This window comes from Nicotiana tomentosiformis, chromosome 7, assembly GCF_000390325.3.
Source record: "Nicotiana tomentosiformis chromosome 7, ASM39032v3, whole genome shotgun sequence".
NCBI lineage: Eukaryota > Viridiplantae > Streptophyta > Magnoliopsida > Solanales > Solanaceae > Nicotiana > Nicotiana tomentosiformis.
The window spans coordinates 58,109,768-58,117,598 of NC_090818.1; the positions used below are offsets into that span (position 1 = coordinate 58,109,768).

The window sequence follows — 7,831 nt, forward strand, 5'->3', positions numbered from 1 at the left end:
AACGAAATTTTCATTAAACAGGATATTGAGAAGATAGACATAAGAGAAAATCATTGAAGCCCAGGCAAGTACCCTGTGGTTCCATAAATACTAGTACTACGCAATCCCTCTCTTACTTTAATCTTTTCGTTTTAATACAGCTAATGTTAAACATAATCAAATTGTAAGACTGCAAAAGCAGTACACATTTTGGGTAATGAAAAATGAATCTTTCATCCTCCTGATACAAGGCTAAAAGAAGCAAAGCTCCTTGACAACTCAACTGTAGTCACCTCTTAATCATTTACAAAATATATACCCAATTAAATTCGATATAATTTTCAATGACATTTAACTTCCAGCAGAAAGAAGTAAAAACTTGCGGTCACCCGAAATCACATAATTGACAAGGTGTAGGGAGAGGGGATTTGTTCTTCTGAGACACCCCACCTTCTAGAATGTTAAGAAGATTTATTGAACTGACGTAGAAACAGTAACCTTACCGATAAGAAAACTGATGTATACTTTAAAAAAACTACTTTTGTACATAAATTTTGATAGTCAAGCCTCACTCCATATTCTATTGATGAGTGGGATTATTGAAAAATGGAAATGCCCTCAAAGGAAGAGCTCAAAAACAATTTTTTAACATAATACATCACTTCCAAATTGCAAGCAAAGGTCTTTTAAACCCATCCCCAGATGCACTACATGTTATGGCCTCTGCCGTTCTAAATCCAATCTGCATTCAGATTAAAAATCAATGAGTCAGTCATACATACCCATGTGAAAAAATATTTAAAGTTTTTTGAAGGATAGACCTCTATTGTGGGTGATGATATTACGGGTACTTCCCTTATTTAAATTTTTTTTGGAATAATTCAATCAACTTAGTTATTGTTAAATTTACAAAATTAAGATATGACTAATTTGCCCTTTCTTAATTAAACAAAAGATTATAATAGAAAAACATATAAAAGAGCAAAGCAAGCAGAACAACATGGAGGTGGCACTCAGTTTAATTTTCGTACGGAATAAGACGACAATAGCAATAACCCATTACAAATTCGGGAAAGTACGGACCAAAATCAACCATTTACCTATCAACTTTGAGAAAATTGAGGGATCCAAAGTTGAAAACGTTGTACCTTTTGAGGGTTGTATTTGACCGGAGGAGGGATCCAAAGGAAAGTTAGTATTATGAAGTTGAACATGAGGGGATGTTGAAATTATCTCCTTTAAATAAAACAAAAATAAAATAAAAAGCGGGTAGAATTCCCTCTGCATAGCGAGAATAATATTAACATGCTTCAAAGGAAAAAACTTGACCATCTTTTTTTATGCAAAGGGGGAAAAAATCCCAACATATGAAGAAAGCATGCATCTGAAGCTAGTAACATATGAAGGGATATACCTCAGATACAAGATGCTTTTTGTAGTATGAATCCCAAGGCTGAGGCTCCAAAATAAAGACACCGCCCTACTACGAAAAAAATATAGTTAAATGTTATGCGGGCAATAGAATCCAGTACCCAATTATTTATTATTTTTTTATAACCGTGGTGTCTAGGCCAGCTTGCGTACACCTCGACTAGTTACATGGATACCTGCTAGTTCCCACCAACAACAGGTACCAGGTAACTCTATCCACCAAAGCTTGAACAGGTGGGAAGAAATCACATAGTATTTTTTGTCTCCACTAGAAATTGAACCTGACTGCTTCATTGACCACTAGGCTACGAGTAATCCCAATACCCAATTAAACATGACTTTTTTCAGTTATCAAGTAGTTGCTCCTTATAATACAAGAATATTACCGGTGAAAGAAGCCTCCAGACTTTTGAAAACAAAGTTATTAATCCCTCATCACCCCAGTTTTATTGCACCCACTTTGTCACACTTAAACTGCACCAAAAGAAATTAAACTGATCATGCTCACATACATGGAATTAAAAAATCACAATACTAAAGAACATACTTTGCTTTACTCTTGCTTCAGATTGTATGAGATACAGAAAAGCAGAAAAATGGGTCTAATCTTCTTCGTAATAAACTCAGGGAGTGATTCAAGGCCTCAATCTTCAGAAAGCCAAAGATTGAGAATGCTGCACCCACCCCCAACAGTCGGGCCAAACATCCCATTCCCCCAAGAAAGAAAGTAGAAAAAGAAAGATCCTCCAATCAAATTTAGAAGAGTATTGCAGTTGATCTCAAAATTGTTGCACACTAAAGACATGACTACTGGAAGATAATAGTAGATAACTGAGTTGGAGTCGTGCATTACAGCTTGTAAACATTTTTTGTGGAGTTTATGCCTGAAATATTGACTTATCAAAGAAATAAACAAATAAAGAGACGACTAGAATGTTTTGAAGTTAAATTAGGCTGGAGATCAAAGTAAAGAAACAACAAAGATAAAATTCTGAGCTTTTATTAATCATTAATATTGTGCATGGTTGCTTCACCCATTCAATGATTCAATGAATATCAACTTTGACTCATAAAGAAAACGCTTCAGCATAAGCATGAGAGTCCATAAAGTTTCTCTGTTCCCCTCTTTATACTGCGCCTTTGTGGTGTCAAATAAGACTTCTTATTCCAATGGACTGGAGCTAAAGGAAAACAAGCAAGACAGAGTCCAACTCCAACCAAATCATAATCACCTAGGACTGGACAAAGTTTGGATATCAGCATAACAAAACAGAAAAGCTTCTCCAGCTAATAAACTCTCTAAACTTTTGCACTTTCCTTTTATCATCAGTTCATAACTTTCCTCTACCACCAAAAGAAGTGCACCTTTAGAATAAAATTTTGGGTGATTTCAGAACTGAAAGATTCCACGTCTCTTGAACCATACACGGAAGATGACGCTAAAGAAAACGAAATCTTACCAAATAATTGTATCATAAGATGTATTGCCTCTTGGATGCCAATACCGAATAATGATGAGATGTTGCAGTATCATTCTTTGCCCTTCTATTAAGTGACTCTGCCACATGGTCTTGCAAACAATTTACATTCTTCAATTCCGCTAATTTGTCACCCCCTTCAGCCACTGTTCTAGTACTCTTTACCGTTTCCCTGAGAGTCTGATAGGCATCATTAATTCTTGCTGGAAGAGGTGAACAGAGATAATCAAAGTTACTTAAGATGACTATATGGATAACAGAATATGATATTATTTGCAACTATGCCAATAAGTCGCAAAAGAGATCAAGAGGCCAAATTTATGCATTAAACAGGGGGAATAAAATTAAAAAGCGACAGTATGACGCAACAATCCGACTGCACAAAACAATTGTTTGGTCCAGCTAATTGCACAAGAAAAATCAACAAAATGCACTATGTGGGTTCAAAACGAAATAACAAAATCCAATTCAGGTAATTTCTAATAAAGACTGGTCCGTGAAAGTTAAGTTTATGCAGTTCACAAATAACATGACAATTTAATGCATCTTAGGGTGCGCTTGGCATGAAGAAAAATGTTTTCCTTGGAAAATAAGTGATTTTCTTACTTGTTTTTTGGTATTTGGTTAGCTAGCAAATAATATTTTTAGAAAAATATATAGTTTAGACAAACACTATGGGAGACGCAATAGGTAAGGACGGTAGGTTGGGGTCTAGTGGTGGGGGTGGCGGGGGTAGGGGTGGGGGTGACGGAGAAGGGGGAGGGTTGGGGAGATGGGGGTGACTGGGATTGCCCGGGGCGGATTAAGGGTGGGGGGATTAGGGTTGAGGTGGACGATTAGAGTAGGGGTGGGCATCGGTCGGTTCGGTTCGATTATGAATATTATCGGTTTAGCATATCGGTTATCGGTTTACAAATATGATAAACCGATAACCAAACCGATAAGATATTAGTTATCGGTTAATCGGTTATTGATCATTATCGGTTCGATTATCGGTTTACCCGATAAGATAACTCAATCTAGAGTTAAGCAAAAAAGAGAAGAGTAAAACGGTTTTAAAACTCGTTTCTGGCCACAACTAAAACAGTTTTATATCAGTTCTGGACAGTGGACACAACTAATTGTGCTAATCTTCCTGCTAGCTTTGACTTAATCTGACCCCTGCAATACAGTTGTTGTATCACATGTCTTACCAATTGTGCTAAAATAGTTTTATATCGACAACTAATATTCAACGTAATCAACACTGCATTGAACAAAGAATCTACAACAAACATAATCAAACACTACATTGAACAAAGAATCTGCAACTAATATTCAACATAATGTTGCTGCTACAACTTTCTAGTTTCCAACACTACAAACATCAACATAATGTTGCTGCTAAGCCATAAAATTTACAACTAATAGTTCAACACTACAAACAGTTGTCCAATTGTTTGAAAGAGCAGGGATGACATCAATAGAATCAAACACAACTAATAGTTCAAACACATTAATAACAATACAAAGTAGTAGCAATTTTACCTTAATATTAACAAGTCCAAACATAGTACTAATAGTTCAAATTCAAGTTAAAAAGAAAAGAGCAATGTAATGCATGGTTATTCCAATGCAATCTGATGTGTGGTTATAATTCCATAGTTTCGTACATTATGTGCCTTGCATTTTACATGCTTTAATAATAAATTATACTTTATTTGTGCATAATGGAGTCTATTTTATGTGTAGGTGAATTGGAGATGAAAGTAGAGAAAAAGGGATACTTAAACGTTGAAAGTGTGCTCGAGAACAGTGAAAAGGAAAGACCTGGCGAGGCCAGGCTGGACCAGGCTTTAGCCTGGCGAGGCCAGTCTAAGGCCAGGCTGGACCAGGCTTTAGACTGGCGAGGCCAGCCAAATTCCAGGCGTTAGGCTGGTGACGCCAGGCCTGAGGCCAAGCCCAATCCGAGTTTTGAAGACTTAATTTGTTCCGGGTTTGACTAGGACTCGGCCCACACATTTAGGATTTCTAATCAAATATGTTGCTACTGACTGCATACTGCAGTACCAGTAATTTCTTTTGATTGGTGAATGCACTACCAGTAAGGTTCTATTTTCATGACAAAATCTTAAAAAATGAATTAAAAGAATCTAGACATAAGGCAACTGAACAAAATACATATTGGTTTTATCCTACACCTATTTTTTCTGTGATTTTACAATTAATATTCTCAGAAGTTTTTCATTCTTAAAGTTAATTCTACGATTTCCTAGACAATGAAGTTCCATGTAGACAATGAAGATGAAGCAACTAAAAACTTACACGAAGAATGAAGATGAAGCTGAAGAATGCGGCTGAGAAATGTGAATTGTGAAGCAATTGAAGAGTGAAGAGTCTGAACTCTGAAGAATGCGGCTGAGGCTGAGAAAGAATAGGAAAGAATGAAGCTCTAGCATATCTGAATATGTGATACTTAAGGGTAAAGTAGTAATTTCGTTAATCCTTATTAGGTTATCGGTTAACCCAATAACAGAATTGCCAAACCGAGGCCCGAACCGATAACCCAATAGTGAAAAAAATTCTAAACCGTTACCGAACCGTTAACCCAATAACCTAATACCGATAACCCAATAAATAATTAACGATTCGGGTTATCGGTTTTACCCGATATATGCCCAGCCCTAGATTAGAGTGTGGGGGTGAAGGGTGGGATAGGGAGGGTAGGGATGAAAAATAGTGTGGGGAAGGTTGAAAAAGAGTTTTCAAAAATGCTTTTCTCCTTTTGGTAGGGAAGTCATTTTCCTCAAATTGGAGGAAAATATTTTCCAAAATATTTAAGTCAACTAAACATAGAAAAATTAATAAATATCTTCATACCAAACACACCCTTATAATCAGCTCCCCATTTCTTCGTGCCATAATCAGCTACATGTGAACCAAATGAGTAGACCAAATGAAAAGTTCAAATACTTACCACCATCAATGTCAATTCCAAGGATGCTACGGCAACTAAAGTTTTGCGCTGTAGTCAAGAAAAGATAACTGATATTAACAAAAGATAACAGAAAATGGAAATGTGTAACGTCTATAAGTGGACAATATTAGCTGGGATATCAAGAAAAAGTCCCACATGCGAGTGAAACCATTAAGGTGAAATCCTAATTCAGGAGCTGAATTCTAATTCAGAATCGATATGCAATTAAAAAACTTGTACCAATAGCGACTGTGATCAATCCCCTATTACAGCCAATATCAAGACAATCCTTGCCTTCAAACCACTCCTCTTCATAGCTTTTAATCTATCCCCTTTCTGTGCACAAAAATACCAATTAGTGAGAGTCCAGCTAAATGGGAACAAAACAAAAAGGGAATCTGAGCTGCTCCCAAATTGTTTCAACTTGGGAACAGTAAGATACTAAGATTTTCTCGAAGACACCACAGTAGTAGAAACCTAAATTTAGTTGGAGATGATGTCACTTATATTAGATTAGGTACATAAAAGTCTTACAGATGTTTATCCATACTGTAATATGTATGAGGTAAGCATAAAATAGACAGAATTTTCAACCTCCCACCTCAAAGAATTACTAGGTGCGGGGGAAACTTATTCATTATTTCTCTTTAATTTAACAGATTAATTTCTCATACTACTGATGTTTATTATTAAAAAATAGAGGTGGATGGGGCAGATGAATATTTTAACCCAAAAAAAGGTAATACTACCAATTATCTCTAGTAACAGAACAATTGGAACATCAAAAAGACCACAAAAGCTAGACAACAAATTTCAAAACACGATTAGGGGGATTGATAAGATACTGAAAAAGAGATTCATAGTTCAAAAATCAACTAAATCTCCCCTGACAGTGTTTTAGGGAGTACTACAATCCACAACGCTAAGCACTGTGAACTTCTCCCGAGGGTCAGCTCACTTGGTAACCAGACTCACCTTCCACCTTGTATCATAACTTCATAAGTAACATCTTCTTCCCTTCTCCCATTCCCCCTTTTTCTATGCAGTAATAACAATAAAAATAAAAGAATAGTAAGTTTGATTGTTTTTGGTTTGATTAGAATGTGTTATTTTGGTTTTTAAGAATGTTCTGATTTTTTCCTTTGGAAAACAATTTTGTTTTATTAATCAAATAACTTTTCTCGTGTAGCGAATCCCACGGTGGATTCGCCATTAAAACTTGAAAGAGAAATTCAAAGAAAGAGAAAAGATATTAAAAGATTAAAATTCTGATTTTCATTCAACATGTCCTTGAATATACATCATAACAGGTATTTAAAGAACATGGGGAAAAGTGCAAAAAGCTAACTTCGGGGTAAAATATCAACGCAACAACTATTTTTGGGACTCAAGTGTAATTATTCTAAACTAGGGCCTATTTTCTTCATTTCCATTTGTTACATTCTATCCCCTTATAACAACCTTGTCCTCATGGTTGGAAAATGCAGAGTAAAGCACTCGAATGCACTGGCTAGTTGCCTCCCTTGGCTTTGTAGTAACTTCCTGGATCTTGAGGCATAAGCATCCTGAAAATGTCTCCAACAATATACAGACCAACTTCATGAACTCCAAAATGCTATGCTCCACAAATAAAGTAAGTCCAAATTTGAATAATAATGGTAGCTCGACCACAGTCAACACAAGGTTTATCTGATGAGGCATTTCCTTCAGTATCTCCTATGCCTTCAATTCATCAGGAACAACAGCAACATACTGCTCCTGCTGGTGGACTTCGAGCTGATACACTTCCACACCAGAAACAACAAGCCCTTCTAATGCAGACTTACTACAAGTATGTTTCTTTTCCATAACCATGAACTCAAATCATCAGCCAACAAATTCCGACTTTCCATCAGTTTTTCGCACCAATTCAACTTAGACTTGCAACATTGTGTGCGTGGAATAAATCTTTCTCCTCTATCTCAACCAAAGTAACTGTTGCAGAAGA

General features: G+C 36.2%; 1 long non-coding RNA gene across 3 annotated transcripts; it reads right to left on the reverse strand.

Moving 5' to 3' along the window:
• Positions 1–485: 485 nt before the first annotated feature.
• LOC104113291 (uncharacterized) lies at positions 486–7,038 on the reverse strand. 3 transcript variants are annotated; one of them, XR_011409747.1, is made up of 7 exons: positions 6,085–7,038; positions 5,845–5,892; positions 5,193–5,291; positions 2,871–3,091; positions 1,797–1,884; positions 1,394–1,459; positions 486–721 (listed from the first exon to the last, which is right to left on the reverse strand). It is a non-coding gene; the product is annotated as an uncharacterized lncRNA (long non-coding RNA). The 3 variants fall into 3 exon arrangements; XR_011409748.1 differs by lacking the exon at positions 5,193–5,291 and having other exon boundaries at positions 1,394–1,462; positions 6,085–7,035; XR_011409746.1 differs by lacking the exon at positions 5,193–5,291 and having other exon boundaries at positions 6,085–6,825.
• Positions 7,039–7,831: the final 793 nt, after the last annotated feature.